This window comes from Nycticebus coucang, chromosome 1 (assembly GCF_027406575.1).
Source record: "Nycticebus coucang isolate mNycCou1 chromosome 1, mNycCou1.pri, whole genome shotgun sequence".
In the NCBI taxonomy this organism is placed as follows: Eukaryota; Metazoa; Chordata; class Mammalia; order Primates; family Lorisidae; genus Nycticebus; species Nycticebus coucang.
Genome location: NC_069780.1, coordinates 108,396,384 through 108,414,466, shown reverse-complemented (window position 1 = coordinate 108,414,466; position 18,083 = coordinate 108,396,384). Strand labels below are relative to the sequence as shown.

The 18,083-nt window shown below is 39.6% G+C and overlaps 1 long non-coding RNA gene across 1 annotated transcript in view; it reads left to right on the top strand.

Annotated features, from left to right (window-relative positions):
* LOC128582312 (uncharacterized) overlaps positions 1–6,625 on the top strand; it is a 312,656-nt gene extending 306,031 nt beyond the window's left edge. The window contains exon 2 of the long non-coding RNA XR_008379025.1: positions 6,329–6,625. This is a non-coding gene — a long non-coding RNA (uncharacterized LOC128582312). The remainder of the gene's footprint in view (positions 1–6,328) is intronic.
* Positions 6,626–18,083: the final 11,458 nt, after the last annotated feature.

Below are 18,083 nucleotides of genomic sequence, written 5' to 3'. Positions count from 1 at the left end.
TTATGTAAATAACAAGAGAACTCTGGCTCAGCACCCTTAGCTCACTTGTTACAGTGCCAGCAGAGGCTGGCGGGTTCAAACCCAGCCCAGCCCAGCCAAATGACAATGAAACCTGCAACAAAAAATTAGCCAGGCATTGTGGTGGGCACCTGTAGTCCCAGCTCCTTGGGAGGCTGAAGCAAGAGACTGGCTTAAGCCCAAGAGTTTGAGGTTACTGTGAGTTGTGATACCACAGCACTCTATGGAGGATGACATAGTGAGACTCTGTCTCAAAAGAAAGAAAAAAAAAAATTTTTTTTTTTTTTCTTCGCTTAGCGCCTATAGCTCAGTGTTTAGGGCTCTGGCCACATACACTTGGGCTGATGGGTTCAAACCCAGTATGGGCCAGCTAAACCACAATGACAATTACAAAAAAAAAAAATAGCAAAGGGTTGTGGTGGACACCTATAGTCCCAGCTACCTGGGAAGCTGAGGCAAGAGAATTGCTTAAGCCCAAGAGGTGGAGGTTGCTGTGAGCTGTGATGCTACGGCATTCTACTGAGGGAAAACACAGTGAGACTCTGTCTCAAAAGAAAAAAAAATTTTTTTTTTCTTGCTAAAATCAAAATAGGGTTGGTTACCTGTAGCTCAAGTGGCTAAGGCGCCAGCCACATACACCAGAGCTGGCGGGTTCAAATTCAGCCCAGGCCTGACAAACAACAACTACAACCAAAAATACTATGGAGCCTGTAGTCCCAGCTACTTGGGAGGCTGAGGCAAGACAATTGCTTAAGCCCAGGAATTAGAGTTTGCTGTGAGCTGTGATGCCACAGCACTCTACCCAGGGAGATAGCTTGAGGCTCTGCCTCAAAGAAAAGAAAGAAAAAATAAATAAAATCAAAATATATCAAATAAAGACCAAGTAGAATTTTAAAAATGAAAGGTGAATATTCATGAATCCAGAGAACATGAAAGAAATCACTTATTTTAAGCCCATTGGTAAAGTCTTTCATAAGCTGCTGCTTTTTTTTTTTTTTTTTTTTTGAGACAGAGTCTTGGTATGTCCCCCTGGGTAGAGCACTGTGGTATCACAGCTCACAGCAACCTCAGACTCTTGGACTTCAGTGATTTTCTTGCCTCAGCCTCCCAAGTAGCTGGGACTACAGGCGCCTGCCACAACGCCAGGCTATTGTTGGTTGTAGTTGTCATTATTGTTTGGCAGGCCCGGGCTGGGTTCCAACCGGCCAGCTCCAGTGTATGTGGGTTGGCGCTCTAGCCGCTGAGCTGTAGGCACTGAGCACATAAGCTGCTTCTTTTTTTTTGTAGAGACAGAGTCTCACTGTACCGCCCTCGGTAGAGTGCCGTGGTGTCACACGGCTCACAGCAACCTCTAACTCTTGGGCTTACGCGATTCTCCTGCCTCCACCTCCCGAGCAGCTGGGACTACAGGCGCCCGCCACAGCACCCGGCTATTTTTTTGTTGCAGTTTGGAGGGGGCTGGGTTTGAACCCGCCACCCTCGGCATATGGGGCTGGCGCCCTACTCACTGAGCCACAGGTGCCGCCCACATAAGCTGCTTCTTTAGGCAAGGGGATCTGTTCCATTATTTCTAAACTAAAAAAAAATAATAATAATAAAAATAATCAGCATTTATTATAATTTAAACTTTTAGTTAACAGCTACACCTAAGCACCTAATTATTTTGTTTAATTATAGAATGACTTGGCTACAGTATACTAAATTTTGATCATTTATGGAATAATTTTTGTGGTTTTTTTTTTTTTTTTTTTGGCCGGGGCTGGGTTTGAACCTGCCACCTCCGGCATATGGGACTGGCGCCTTAATACTACCAATTACTTATCAATAGCTGTTTTAATCTAAACATGTCAGGACGTAACTTTCCCTTTTCTAAAGATAAATAAAGATTAAACTCCTATTTCACAAAATGTCACATAGTTTCAAAAGAATCTCTTAATAAAACAGCTTTAAAATTTTGGAAATGTAAGTAGCAATTTAATTAGTTAAATGAACTGTTACTCACCCAGCTGTTTGCTGATTTGTACACATGAGAACTTTGACATCATTATGAATCTGTTTTACTCCTCCCAGTGTCTTGAAAAAAATCCTTTAAAATTAAGAGTATGATGTTTTGCCCATGTTTTCCAGTAAAATTACATTACTTGAAGTTGAAAGATCACTACGAAGGGAAAACAAATTCTTTCACCTATTCTAATTAGCCTTCCCATATATAGATCTCAACTTTCTCTAAATTTTCATGGAAGGTCTAACAGGTATTTGTTCACATTTTAAAACATGGATTAATTCGATTCCTTCTATATGCCAAATACAAATAGTGTGCTAGTTGCTAGTAATACAAAATTTATAACAACAAAAATCCCTGCTCTCAAGAAATATATAGTCTAGTGAAAGGGAAATGCAAATCTAAACATAAAGATACCCATACTCCACATCACACGTCTTTGATGTAAACACAACATTCTTAGGCTGAAGATGATGTTTTATATATCTGTTAAACACTTGTTCTTGCCATGTCATTCTGGAGCAGAATGTCAAGTTGGACAAATAAAAGCTGCTTATTAAATATACAGTTGACTGATGTCAACACTGATTTGTTTTGTAATACATACTGAATCCTAGTACTCTGGGAGGCCAAGGCGGGTGGATTACCTCAGCTCACAGGTTCGAGACCAGCCTAAGCCAGAGTCAGACATCATCTCCAAAGAAAGTAGCCGGGTGCAGGCAGGATCAGCTCCCATAGCTCAGCGGTTAGGGCACAGGACACATGCACCAAGGCTGGTAGTTTTGAACCCTGACCGAGCCTGCTAAACAAACAAACAAAAGGAAAACAATTGTCTCAAGAAAAAGAAAAAAAAAAAGAAACCATATGTAACATTTCCATACTCACATAAAAATGTTATTACAACATATTAACATAATATTACATAATAATAAAATGTAATAATGTAAATAAAATTTATTTTTATTCTATTGTGAGTGGATTATATTCTCAAGTATGATAAATCATTATTTATGCATTGAAATAATTGACCTTAATGTGGTTCAGTGGTTAGGTCACCGGCTCAGGTGTGCCGAACAACAACTACAACAAAAAAATAGTTGGGCATTGTGGTAGGTGCCTGTAGTCCCAGCTTGTTGGGAGGCTGAGGCAAAAGAATCGCTTAAACCCAAGAGTTTGAGGTTGCTGTGAGCTGTGATGCCACAGCACCTACTGAGGGGGACATGGTGAGACTCTGTTTCAAAAAACAAAAATAAATAAATAAATAGTTGACCTTTAGCTGAAAAATTCATACTTTAAGATTCAGTAACAAGTAGCTTAATTCTAACTAATCTCTAATGGAGTAAAGGTTATCAAGGAGGGGACAGTCCTATGGGAATGCTATTCAAAGACATGTTATTTTTTGTTTAAAAAGATAAAATTCCTAAGATAATCTCATAGAACAATAATACAACTTTCTGAGAACTATCATTAGTGGAGATCTGATTCTGAATCACAATAATATGTGGTTCGAATAGAGACCAAGATATAGCATGAGTAGCTAAGCCTTTTATCTGGACATAGTATATGAACAGCAAACATATCAACCAGATTATAAAATATTTCACACAGAGCCAGGCATATAGTACCTTCTCAATAAATGCTATATGAAAAGAGTTTACACACCTCCTTTACTTCCTTAAAAATGCCTACGAATTCTTCATTGATGGCTAAACATCTGTGTTCAGTATCTCCATGTAAATTACTTAAAGTCTGCAAACTATTTTCAATGAAAAATGTTGAAAGTGCCTTGAGAACTTCCAACATTTCCTATATGATTGGTAAGAGAAAAAAGTCAATGGGACTTTTATTTTTTTTGATTATTTTATTTTATTTTTTTGAGACAGACTCTCAAGCTGTCACCCTGGGTAGAGTGCCATAGCATCACAGCTCACAGCAACCTCAAACTCTTGGGCTTAAGCAATTCTCTTGTCTCAGCCGCCCAAGTAGCTGGGACTATAGGTGCCTACCACAATGCTTGGCTATTTTTTGGTTGCAGTTGTATTTGTTGCTTAGCTGGCCTGGGCCAGGTTCAAATCCGCCACCCTAGGTGTATGTGGCGGGGGCCCTGCCAACTGAGCTATAGGCACTGCCAGGACTGACTTTTAAACATTTTCTAATCTCAAGCTAAAATATAATGAGATTATTTTCAAATAATTTATTTCTATTAAATAATCCAAAACATGTTTGCTACCCTTCAAATTACTGAACATTAAACTTATCTCCAGAAAACAGTAAAGGTATACTTACTTTTGCATAACAGCAGATATATACACATAACACACATATATGTTTATGTTAACATATGTACATATATATGTATGGATATATGCATATATAGTCATTTATTGCAGAACTGCTTGGAATTGCAAAGATTGCAAATAGTACAAATGCCTATCAAATGATATATTCTTTTTTTTAACAAGAGAAAATTCTTTATATAGTGACATAGTATGAACTTTGAGATACGGTAAGTGAAACACCAAGTTAAATTTATAATACCAACTGTTACAAAATAAACAGGAATATACACATGTATATTTACTTGTATATACATAAAGTATACCTGGAAGGATCTACACAAGAATAAGTACCACTGGCAGCCTCTAGACAAGGAAGTGAATAACTGGAAACAACTCACAGAAGGAGGACTCTCTGAGGGGACTTTTGAACTGAAGACTGAGTGGTAGACAACAGTCAGTCATGGGGGCCAAGCCTTCCCCACACAGAGGAAACATTGAGTACAATTGACCCTAAAGCAGTAGAAAGGCCAGTGTGACTGGAGGTACGCAAAACTATTAAGGTGTTAAGCAGCAATATGCACTATATGTTTAAAAGTTTATTCTAGCTTTGTAAAGAGAATGAATGGTTGAGGGGTACAAGAAAGAAAGCAGGTAGGATAAAATCAAAATCCAAGCAAGATGTGATAGTGACCAAGATGGCAGTAATGCAGATGAAAAAGATATTCCAGGCTTGGCGCCAGCCATATACACTGAGGCTGGTGGGTTCCAACCCAGTCCAGACCAGGTAAACAACAATGACTGCAAGAAAAAAATAGCTGGGCGTTGTGGCCGGTGCCTGTAATCCCAGTTAGTTGGGATTCGGAGGCAAGAGAATCACTTAAGCCCAAGAGTTTGAGGTTGCTGTGAGTTGTGACGTCACAGCACTCTATCGAGGGTGACATAATGAGACTGTCTTAAAAAAAAAAGAAAAGAAAGAAAAAGGTATTCCAAAAACACGTTTTTCAAGGTCAAGCCTAGAGGATGTGTTAATGGATTTGATTGTCAAAAGTGACAGGGACCAAAAATTACTTATATCTTTCTTGCTTGAGTAGATAAATGTTGATGTTCTTTACTAACAGTGAGGGTGAAACAAGTTTAGGGAAAAATCCAGATTCTGCCCATGTTATGTTACTATGATGTCAACCAGGTACCCAACTGGAGGTATAAATAGAAAGCTGATTGTACAAATGTGGGGTTCTATTGAGATGTCAGGAACAGGGTTATAAATCTGACAGTCACAATGCTTGTTAGTATTTAAATCATAAAAGTAAAAGATTCCTTCTACAAAGAGAATACAGACTGAGGAAAAGACCAAGTCCAGGACATCCCAATAATATCCTAAGCTCTACAGATTTCTACACTTCAAGTAATGTATATATTCTAACAGGCTTACCCTTTTATGTCTGTTATAATGTTATTTTGAACTACTGGCTGAACTAACAAAAACAGTAAAGCTATTGAAATTGAATTTAATATTTGACAGCAAAAAAGTATTTACAATTACCAGTACTTACAAAAAAAAAATTCCACAAAGTGAAGCACTTTCTTTTCACTACAGCCTTGAAATATCCTGAGACCTGGTTCAAAGTATTAGTCAGTAAAAGCAGAGTGAACAAAAATCACACAGACTCAGGTGCAGATTACAGTTCCACCAGTTATTAGTTACAGAACTTAACCCAGCTACACTCTCTCCATGCCTTATTTTGCTCAGGGTTAAGAGTGGCTGTATTAAATGAAATAATAAATATCAATACTAGACAGACTAAACCCTTTATAAATTGCATGATAAAATTAACATTCGTTAAGAAACAGTAAGTTCTGGGCACTGTGCTAAGGGCTTCACCTGGATTCTCACAGAGTCCTCACAACAGCCATGAGAAGTTACCAGCTCTGTTCTCAATTCCTAAACAGAAGCTTAGAGAAGTTAAAGGACTTATTCAAATCATAGCGCACACATTTAGTGTCATTAGTGTCATACATCTTTTAATAGTAGGTGGAGGCCAAAGCTCTTCTTTTTCATTACACTGTAATTTTTTTTTTTTACACACAGGAGTCTAAGTCTTAGTAACGGCTTATTTTCAGTCACTTCTAGATTCTCTGTAAAGTTGTCATTTTTACATACCATTTTTATGTGATACTGGCATGGCCAATTTATCTAGCCACTCAGGGACACAGAAGAGATAATTGGGTAGCTGGAAAGTTCAGCTAAAGTTTCTGGAGATACTTGGGAGAGCATGTGGACGATTCATCTTGGAAAGAAACACAGCCTGACCCCATAAATCATACACCGTGTTTAGCTAACAACAAAATTAGTAGTTATGAGCCGAAGGCAGAAGGGTAAATAGTTCTTTAGGGCTGTGGCTGTTGTCACTTTTCTTACCGCGGACCATTGTTCTCGGTGTTCCTACCACTCTCCATTCCGCTGCCTCAAATGCATTGGTTTGGGGTCCTGCCCGGTGCTCTTCTCCTCTCTCCCATCTCAGACCACCGAAGACCGGGGGTGCACGGGCGCCACTTTTCGGGGCGCCCCTGTCCACTAACCCCGTCCATACAGTCTTCAAGGAATCTTTGGGGTTTTTTTGTTTTGAGACAGTCTCACTTTGTCTTCCCGGTAGAGTGCAGTCGGCATCACAGCTCACAGCAACCTGAGCCTCCAGGGCTCAAGCGATTCTCTTGTCTCAGTTTCCCAAGTAGCCGGGCAGGCGCCAGCCACAATGTCCGGCTTTTTTTTTTTTTTTTTTTTGAGATGGGGTCTCTCTCTTGCTCAGGCTGGTCTCGAACGTGTGCGCTCAGGCAGTCTACCCGCCTAGGCCCTCCAGAGTTCTGGGATTACAGGCATGAGCCACCGAGCACAAGGAACCTTTCTAAGCAGGGAAAGCACCGAGAAAACCCTTTGCTTTTCCGGGGGCTCCTGACTTCCCCATTAACACCCACTCCGCTCCCGGTAAGCAGCGGCTCCCTCGGTGGCAGGAAGACCGCTGGAGCTGCCGGACTGACACCGCCACCGCCCCGCTGGGGACCCGGAACACCACCCCTGCCGGCCCGGGTTACCTTGTCTTTGTCCAGCCTCGTCTCCACGCAGCTTGCGGGATAGTGTGTTGTTGGACGGCGTTGAGTTCCCACTTGTCCCATTGCTGAGGCCTTTGGCAGCCCCAGAGGTCGGTACTGAGACACTTCCCCGGTGCTGTGGACCATAGCCCAGCGCTAACCGACCGCTGCAGCTGAGGTGCCGCCACTGCCTTCCACAGGAACCTCAGCGACTGCGCAAGTACTGCGCATGTGCGGGTCTTACCACTCAGGAGTCCCAGCCCCAGAAGCCTCTACTGGCGAGCACCGATCAGGCTCTAGGAAGCAGGAGGGAAGTTGCGGGAGGGCGGCGCTAGTCCTCAGGTGGGAGGAGGAAATTTCAGGAATTAAAAGAGGCTGGGGTTCTGAATGCGTGCCCTTGAGAAATGCATGTAAAATACAATGAGAGCTGTGCCTAACTTATACATTCTAATTAAATTATCTTTAAAGTGAAAAGTACCTACTGAAGGCATAGTGTGTACCCTGTACTATGGTAGGCACTGGAGGAAGGAGTTGGTAGATGTTATTAGGTTGTGATGGCTGCTCAGAAGGAAATGAAGTTCAGTGAAAGAATGATGGTGGGAGAGGCCCTATTTACTCAGTAAGTTGGGAAAAGAGTTTACATTTCAACTGAGATCTGATGCAGAATCAGAAACTTAAGGAGAAATCATTCCCAGGCAAGAAAAAGTGTAATGTAAGTGCAAGAAACTTGGTTCTTCCACAAATGAACCAGAGCAAGTGTTAACTGTGAAGTAATGAATAAGGATGGGAGAAAGAGAGAAATAAATTTCCAGAAAACTCTGGAAAACAAATATTGTCATTTTTTTCCTTTCTTTTCTCACTTTTTAAATTTTTCATTGAAACAAAATCCTTGAATTTCTTGGAAAGTATTTGTCTGAAACACTAACAATTTAGCTCTTGTGGTACATTTTATGTTTCATATATACATACAGGTAGAGATATACTGTTTATCAGACTTAAGGGAAAATCATCTGTTACACAGATCGCATAGAAAGAACACTAACAGAATCACTCATCTCTACTCTGGTAAGTGAAGAAGAGAAGGCTCAAGTAGAAAAAAGATGAAAAAGAAGCAATAGCTAGGGATGAATTCAGTAGGAAAGGTGAAGGACTTAGTGTGGAAAAACATTAAAGTGCTATGGAGAAAACTTCAAACTTAAGTAAATAAAAGGATACATTGCTGTTTTCAGCAAGAAGACTCAGTATAAAGATACCATTTCTCTCTCATAGATAAATTTAAATTTAGCATAACCAAAATGAAAATATTAAAGATGTATATCATAGTGTATAGACACAAATCTCAGTTAGACTTTAACAAATCTGTATGATTAAAAGGAATGACAGTGATAGCACACAAAAGGAGAGGAATTACAAAAGAACACACATGACTGCTATATGGGAAATCCTCAAAATAGTATACATAGAAAGATAGAAAGTAGATTAGTGGTTCCAGGAAAAGGAGTGTTGGGAGGAGGGAATGGATAGTGTCAGTTCATAGGTAGAGGTTCATTTTTGGGGTAATGAAAATGTTCTCAAGCTACATTGTGGCGATGCTTGCATGACTCTGTGAATATACTACTGAAAACTGCTGAACTATACACCTTAAATGGGGGAGTTGTAAGGTACATGACATATTTAAAAGTGTTTTTTTTTCTTTTCTTAAGTTAAGGGGAGGTAAACAGACAAAATGTTTAGGTCATAAGAAAATACTAAGAGACTTTATTTTTACAAACTTTATTCAGATACAATTTATGGAATATAAACTTCGCCTGTGAAAATATAAAATACAACAGTTTTTAGTTTATTAACCGAGTTGGCAAATGTTGCTATACTCTCTTAGCATAGCATCTTACACAATAGGTAAGCTAAAGGCTTAATCAATAAAAAGTACTGAAATGGAGTATTATGGCTTTATAACTTAGGGTTATTAATTAGAATTTTTAGGAGCTGACTGTGGTTGATTTAAACAGAAATGTATTTATTGAAAGAATTTTGGGTAAGTCTTAGAATCAACAAGAAGGAAAAAAAAAACAAGCTTATAAGAGAGGCAGAAACAAAAAGAGGCTAGGCACATAGCCATTGTCACAGAACAGCTCATCCTGGACACATTGTCGCCACTGAACCCTGGGTAGACAGACTGCTCCACCTACACTTGTGACATGCTTCCAGAGCACAGCCGTTTGTTCTATCCCTGAAAACTCTGTGTTGCTTAAAATTTTACCACCTCTTGAAGAATTCTCCACTGTCCCTGATTTTTTTGCGTCACTTCCTCTGGAGTCAATGCTTCTCACTGGCAGAGCTCAGGTAAAGTATTTGTCCCTACTTCCAGGGGAACTGAGAAAATGGAAAATTAGCATTAAAATTAACATGAAAGAGAACTCATGTCCTATACAACCCTCACTCCCACTAGGAAGTAAATAAATGGACAAATGAAGGAATATGTAAATAAATAAATAGAAAATGTCCACCACAACGTACCCTTGAGCTAAGCAATATCAATATATACTATACTCTTCCCATACTTATACTTGAAAATTATTTTTGCCTAGCATGATGCAATTTATTTCCCACATAACCAAAATCTGACCTTATCATCCCTCCCAAAACAAGCCATTCTTTTTCTGTTCAGCTCAAAGTAAAATCAATGTATGTATCAATAGCATATTACACATGGAATAAATGCAAAGTAACCACAAACCACCAATCTTATCTCACATCTTACTTGAGAAATAAAAGACAGGTTAGAAAACAGGAGTAGGACAGCTACTGGTAGGGTGCCAGGCACATACACAGAAGGTGGCAAGTTCAAACTCAGCCCTGTCCAGCTAAAACAACATCCTGGACAAATGCTATCCTCAAGACTTATACCCCTAGATAAAGGACCCACGTGGAGATCCTCCACTTGGGTCTTTCCCTCTGCCAGAAGCTCTGGTGTTTTTTAGTCCTTCTGTCCAAAAGCTCTGGTGCTTTTTTACCATTTTCTGTCTAATAAAATCCTATTTTACCACTGATCTGTTGTCTGCAGGTTCATTCTTTGAATCTCCAAGACCAAGGACCTACTGAAGAAAGAAATTCTGGTAACACTAGGATTACAGATGCGAGTCAAGGTGCCTACCTTCTTATGGGCATTTTTAAACACAGCTAAGACCTTATTTCTCCCTGTATCATTTTTTTCTGGATTTGAATTAAGATGCTAATGTGTATATATATATATATATATACTTTCTTTTTTTTTTTTTTTTTGAGAAAGAGTCTCACTTTGTTGCCCTTGGTAGAGTGCCGTGGCATCACAGCACACAGCAACCTCAAACTCTTGGGCTCAAGCTATTCTCTTGCCTCAGCCTCCCAAGTAGTTGGGACTATAGATGTCTGCCACAACATCCAACTGTTTTTAGAGGCAGGGTCTCACTCTGGCTCAGGCTGGTCTGGGACCTATGAGCTCACACCATCCAACCCCCTTGGCCTCCCAGAGTGGGAGGATTACAGGATCTTACTATGTCACCCTTGCTACTATGAGCTACCATACCCAGCTGAGATGCTAATGTTAATGTTTCTGTCAAAGGCTCCTTAAAAAATCTTGGCTTTGTCCATAGCTCATTATCTACATTCCAGGCCATTTAATCCCAGAGGTTAGAGTTGGAGTGAGGTATCTTTTTACTTACTCCTATGTACATATATCTAAATGGGAACTTTTTAGGTTTAGGACATCTCAGAGTTAATAGGTGGAAAAGGTACACAGGAACCAGTGGGGATGTTGGGTGAGGAAGCAGATAGTGTGTGGAACAACTTTCCCTAGGGCTCCACTTAAACCAGGGTATGTTGAAACATTAACACAACTTTTCTGACAAGCAACTATCTACCGGTCCATTTTCATTCCATACTCTGTCATCAATAAACTGAATAAAAGGCAATGTTCTCACACCTGGAATGGTCTATGTTAGGTTGTGACACATTAGGAAGGCATAATGTTCCCTAACAAGCAAATACACTGATCTGACATTACAAATTAGTTATTTAATAAAGTGAACTATTAAAACATTTTTGAAAAACTAGATATATCTCAGTGGATATATCCTCAGATTAGGAATATCTTAGAAACACCATATCTGACAAAGGATTGTCATCTAGGATACATACAGAACTCTTACAACTCAGAAGCAAATTAAAAAATAGATAAAGCTGTGCCCATAGCTCAGTGGGTAAGGCGCTGGCCACATACATCCAGGCTGCGGAACCCAGCCCAGGCCAGTTAAAACAACAATGACACTACACAGCCTGTGTAGTGAGTCTAACTAGCATGGAAAAAGACAAAACAGAAGAGCGTATGTTTATGAAATGCTAATGAGCATTGTGCCCAGGGTAAGCCAGCTTTGTTTCAGTAATAAAATATGTATGGGTGTCCAGCGTCAAGATGAAAAACCTCAACCGTTTCCTATGGGTTGTGGTCAAAAGGTTTGGGAAACATTGTACAGTACATATTTCTTTCTGCTTGTTTACTGACAAAAAACAACAACAATGACAACTGCAAGAAAGAAAAAGATAACTGGGCATTGTGGCGGGTGCCTGTAGTCCCAGCTACTTGGGAGGCTGAGGCAAGAGAATTGCTTGAACCCAAGAGTTTGAAGTTGCTGTGAGCTGTGATGCCATGGCACTCTAACCTGGGCCATAGCTTGAGACTCTGTCTCAGATGAGAAAAAAAAGATAGGCAAAATAGGCTTGGCGCCCATAGGACAGTGGTTATGGTACCAGCCATATGTGGGTTCAAGCTCAGGCAGGGCCAGCTAAACAACAATGACAACTGCAATAAGATAATAGCCTGGCGTTGTGGCAGGTGCCTGTAGTCCTAGCTACTTGGAAGGCTGAGGCAAGAGAATCACTTAAGCCCAAGAATTGGAGGGTGCTGTGAGCTGTGACACCATAGTACTCTACCAAGAGCAACACACTAAGATCCTGTCTCAAAAAAAAACAATGAAAAAAAACATAGGCATAATATTTGAAGAGAAATTTCCCAAAAGATGGATAAATGGCCAATAACCCATGAAAAAATGCTCAATATCATTAGTCAAAGAAATGCTCATTTAACCCACGATGAGAAATTAGATATGTATCCATCAAAAGGCTAAAATTAAGTTGACAGAACATAATAAATGATAGCAACTAAAACTCTTACATATTGTTGGTGGAATGCAGTCTGATAATTTCTTATAAAACTAAATGTTTAACTACCCTATGACCCAATAATTCCATGTGTATATACTGACCCCAAGTAAATAAAAACATATGTTGACAAAAGGACTTATATAGGTCTTTTCATAATAGCGTCTTATACATAATAGCCCCACACCTGGAACAGCCCATGTGGCCAGTAACAGGAAATGGATAAGCACACTGTGGTACATTCATACAAGGGAATATCACTCTGTGGCAAAAAGATGCCATAGAAATATGCAGGAACACAGATGAACCTCAAAAGCATTATGCCTAATAAGAAAAGCCAGAGACAAAAGACAACACACTTCATGATTCCATTTATAGAAATTCAAAAGTAGATAAAAGCAGGCCAGGCGCTGTAGTTCATGCCTGTAATCTCAGCACTGAGGAGGCTGAGGTGAGTGGATTAACTGACCTCACAGGTTCGAGACCAGCCTGAGCCAGAGCGATACCCCGTCTCTAAAAATAGGCGGACGTTGTGATGAGTGCCTGTAGTCCTGGGTACTAAGGAAGCTGAGGCAAGAGAATCACTTATACCCAGGAGTTTGAGGTCGCTATAAGCTGTGACACCATGGCACTCTACCAGGGGTGACAAAGTGAGACTCTGTCTCAAAATAAATAAATAAATAAATAAATAACGGAAAAAACTAGGTAAAAACTAATATATGTTGGAGAAAAAAGTTAAAACAGTGATTTGCCTCTATGGGGTTGGAGGTGGGGACTGAGTGGGAAGGGGCATCCTGAGGTGATGGTAGGATGGTAGGAGTCTACAACAGTGCAAGTCAAACTCAAAATCCAGTAAACATATACTAAATAAAATTTATAACAAAGAAAATGTTGGACTTAAGCTAATTTTCTCTGTAGCACATTATAAAAAAATTGAAGCATGAATGAAAGAAACATTTAAATGATAGAATCTGGTGATGAGTATTCAGCACTTAAATTTTTTCAACCTTACTGTTCCATCTGGAAATTTTTGTAATAAAATATCAGAAAGACAGACAAGTGAACTGGGGTCAGCATCACAAGAGAACACATAGACCCACGGCTCCAGGCACTGGTTGCCCCAAGTTGTGGCAGGGGGAACAACCTACCTTATCTTTATAAGTATCAGGCAGTGACTTCTGTGTCTTAAGGAAGGTTAATATAAAATCCCAGGATGTCTCCCTGTTCATAGCCAGAAGACTAGTGTTTCTCAATGGACTGGTGGAACTTGGTTCCCTTTTTGCTCCACCAAGAATAGCTAAATTTATCATAACCTAAGGGAGCTTAAAGACTACCTGTCCCAATGAAAAGACATATAGCAAGTCATGAATACAAGGCAATTCTGGTTTGCTGAAGGAAAACAGATGCTACTCCTTTTTTATTTATTGTCCATTTTGTAAAGTTGCTTACAAACGGTTTCTTACAAGCAAAGAATTGCAAAAATATTCCAAGAACTGCAAACAAATTAAACCCTTGGGAACTGAATTTTATGCCCACAGTCTAATAAACCAAATAATCTTGAAGCCTTAGATAGATGGCTGATACCGCCACACCTGCTGTGATGCTAACACCACGGCCCCAGCTTACCTAAGGGCTGGGACCAACCCAGTCTTTCAGCAGTGTCTGGTGGCATCTCATCCACTGTAATTTCAAAGTATCAGGCACCTTTCTGTACCCCATGAGAGGCCTGCACCATAGAGTAACTCTTCTCTCCAACTCCAGTCAGCTGATCATAAGAGATCTTTAACTGGGGAGCTGCAGTGACAGAGATTAAAACAGGCCTGCAATTATTGGAGACTTTGGGGACAACTGCCACAAAAACATAGGGCCTTATATTCCAGTAAAACAAAACAAAAAAGTATTGAGCTTATAGTCCTAACTATTCAGGAGGGTGAGACAGGAGATTGAGCCTCTAGCCTGGGTGACAGAAACCCTGTCTCTTAAGTAAATAAACAACAACAAATATTGACATATCAGTTCGGGAGTTTAAAAATCTCAACACAGGTTGGGCACCTGTAGCTTAGTGCTTAGGGAGCCAGCCACATGCTCCAGGGCTGGTGGGTTTGAACAAGGCCGGGGCCTGCTAAACAACAACAACAAAAAAATTAGCCAAGCATTGTGGTGGGCGCCTGTAGTCCCAGCTACTCAGGAGGCTGGCACAAGAGAACCGCTTGAGTCCAAGAGTTTGAGGTTGCTGTGAGCTATGACACCACTGTTTAAAAACAAACAACAACAACAACAAAAAAAAAAAAACAAAAAAACCCTCAACACAAGGCCAGGTGCAGTGGCTTATGCCTATAATCCTAACACGCTGGGTGGCCAAAGTAGGAGTTTTGCTTGATCTTCAGAGTTTGAGACAAGCCTGAGCAAGAGTTAGACACCATCTCTACTAAAAATAGAAAAATTAGCCTGATGTTCTGGCAGGCACCTGTGGTCTCAGCTACTTGGAAGACTGAGGCAAGAGGATTATTGCTTGATCCCAGGAGTTTTGAGATTTCTATGCGCTATGATGATGCCATGGCACTCTAGCCTGGGGTAAAAGAGTGAGACTCTGTCTAAAAAAAAAGAAGAAAGTTTTTAAAACTATATATATGTATATAAAATGGCTAGAACTTACAGGAAGACACAGAGAAGGAAATTATTTCTTCCACCTTCTGGCTGTATATAGAGTTGGGAGCTTGTGTAACAGTAAGAGACTGAGGTCTATGTCTAATTCTAGACTGACAATGACAGCAGTTCAAAGCAACCCTCAACTGACATGACCTAGAATACCTTACATACCTCTGTCATGCAGGGCCAACAAAACCCGTTCGTACAAGCAGTCTCTGTAGAGGTCTCCAGGATAGGTTTTCCTGCCCAGCAGTCAAGTTCAACCTTCTGAGGGGCTGGGGCATAGCCATAAGGCTCAGCTAGAATATATTGATACCCATCTTTGTTAAATGGCTGTTCCAAGCCATAGCCATGAGGGGGAAGGCACTGAGCAGAGAACAAAGGATCACTGCAGAAAGGAAAAAATAAAATCAAAAAACTAAACCCCCCTCTAGTTCAACTGCACTTAATTATGTAAGACAGGACTCCTACTAGATTTCAGTTGGAACACACAGAACTTCACACTTGTCATTAATCAAATAAATCATTCTGCCCTCTGCAGGCAAAACAGGGAAATGAGAAGGATTAGCCTTATTTGGCAAAGCAATTTTGGTTAAATTACTTATATTTTGCAGGGATCTTCTTGGTGGTTTTTGAGCATGTATATTGTAGGAAAGAAGTGGAGAAGAAGAATGAAAGTGATTTCCTTTAGTATATTTATTATTATAGAAACTCAGAAAGAGGAACACTTACTATCTGTTACATTTATTAGACAAAGGGAAGGGAAGATGTATGAAAGGGAGAAGCAGAGAATTCAGCAAAAGAGCTAACTTTCAATATTGATTTCACTCCCTCTCCCTCATCTATCCTTTCTCAAAATGCTTTAACCCAGTGGTTCTCAGTGGTTGTATAGAACACAAGAAAGAAGGAGTTAAATTTAGCAGGCAGGTTTTAGTTCCATATCCATTTGTCAATGCAACATTTATTAAGATCATTCTAATGCATAAATTTCAGGTTAGACTAACCTGGCTTGTGAGGAATTAATAGCTATAGAAAATTTACATATTTCATACAAAAAATATAGCTGCATACTAAGGACACAAGGAAAATTATGTTGCATTTTTTTCTTTTCTTTTTCTTTTTCTTTCTTTCTTTCTTTCTTCTTCCTTTTTTTTCTTTTGGAGACAGTTTCACTTTTTGCCCTCGGTAGAGTGCAATGGCATCACAGTTCACAGCAACCTCAAACTTTTGGGCTCAAGTGATTTTCTTGCCTCAGTCTCTCAAGTAGCAAGGACCACAGGCACTAGCCACATGCTCAGCTATTTTTTAGAGATGTGGTCTCACTCTTGCTCAGGCTGGTCTCCAACTCCTGAGCGCAAGCAATCTACCTGCCTTGGCCTTCCAGAGCACTAGGATGCCAGGTGTGAGCCACCGCACCCAGCACTACCTTGTATATTTCTGAAATAGTAACCTTTGAAATTTGCCCAGTTCTATTATTCCTCTCAATTAGTTTTTTTCCCCCTCTGTTCCAAAAAATGTCCTTGAAACTGCAGGAAAACACCGTTATGTAAACAACTGCATAGAAAACTATATCTTAATATGAGACAAGCTTGTAGATTATCAGCAGTTCTGCTGCAATAAAAAGGATCTAGACATGGAGGTAGGTCATATTCTACATATACAAGACCAGATTTATGCAGAATTTCCCATTAGGAACACATCAGATGTTACTGCTGTTTCTCTTAAAGATTTTAATGCTGAACTGCTGCTATGTAATTATCCCTATTTTTAGAATTACCATAATCAAAAAATGGCTATTTTTTTGTTTTCTTTTTTCCACTTCCCTGTAAGTATGAAGAAACTATTACATTTTTCATTGTTATTTGCATTTTAATTGTTACTGGCCGTGTTAGGCTGAATATGACAACATTCAATCTTTTAATAACATTAAACTAAACTACTGTTTCAGATTAAGTGCTGTTAGCACCATTTCACAATGCTTTACATCATTTAGTTTTAGCTTCTCCCACAACTTAACAAAACGCATTTTCCAAACCATAATATATTTAAGTCTGAGAGGCTGAAAGAAGACAGAGGAGGAATTCACCTCCAAAAGTGACTCCACCTGTAAGAACAGAAGTGGCACCAAGTATTTGTCAAAACGATTAAAAGGGGAAAATACGGTGTAAAAAGATAAAACAACACACTTAGCTATTTCCAACCCACCTTGGAACATTAGTAACAGTGGAAATGATTAGATACTTAAGATACTACCATTCCAAAAGACAAGCAAATGATGCCATGTGTCAGATGAATAGCTAACTATCTCTCAGCTATCCCAATCCTCTTGAGATTGCCATTAGTAATGAAGGGCATTTCCCTTGTAGATGGGTTGATAACAGAAGAACATGCTGCAGCAGGTGATCAATACAGAAATGCTGTCACATGGATAAGCTGAAGTTTCAGGTCAAGGAATATTAGATGATGCATACAGGAAGTTTGTTAAGTAATAGCTGAGCTCTGGAAAAGAGTGGAGAGTAACTGATTCCTTCTAAATTAAATGTTAGTTCTGAGGATAAAGATGGAGACTGTAATATAGACACAGTAAATCTGACAGTAAAATTGCACATTGTTTTAGCCTAAACATCTCTCACTCAAAACCAAACTATGCTGTAAAATGACAAAAGTTCTTCTCCATTACCATCTGCCAAATCTTTGGTTAGCTTCTAAAAACTGAGTTTGGGCTTGAAAACATCTTGGTAAATATCCAGGTTAAGGGTTTACTCAAGGAATGTCCAGCTCTAGGCACATTTTGATTCAATAGCTTAAAAAATATTTCAACAACTTAAATGAGATACTTTATTTTTTTCCTA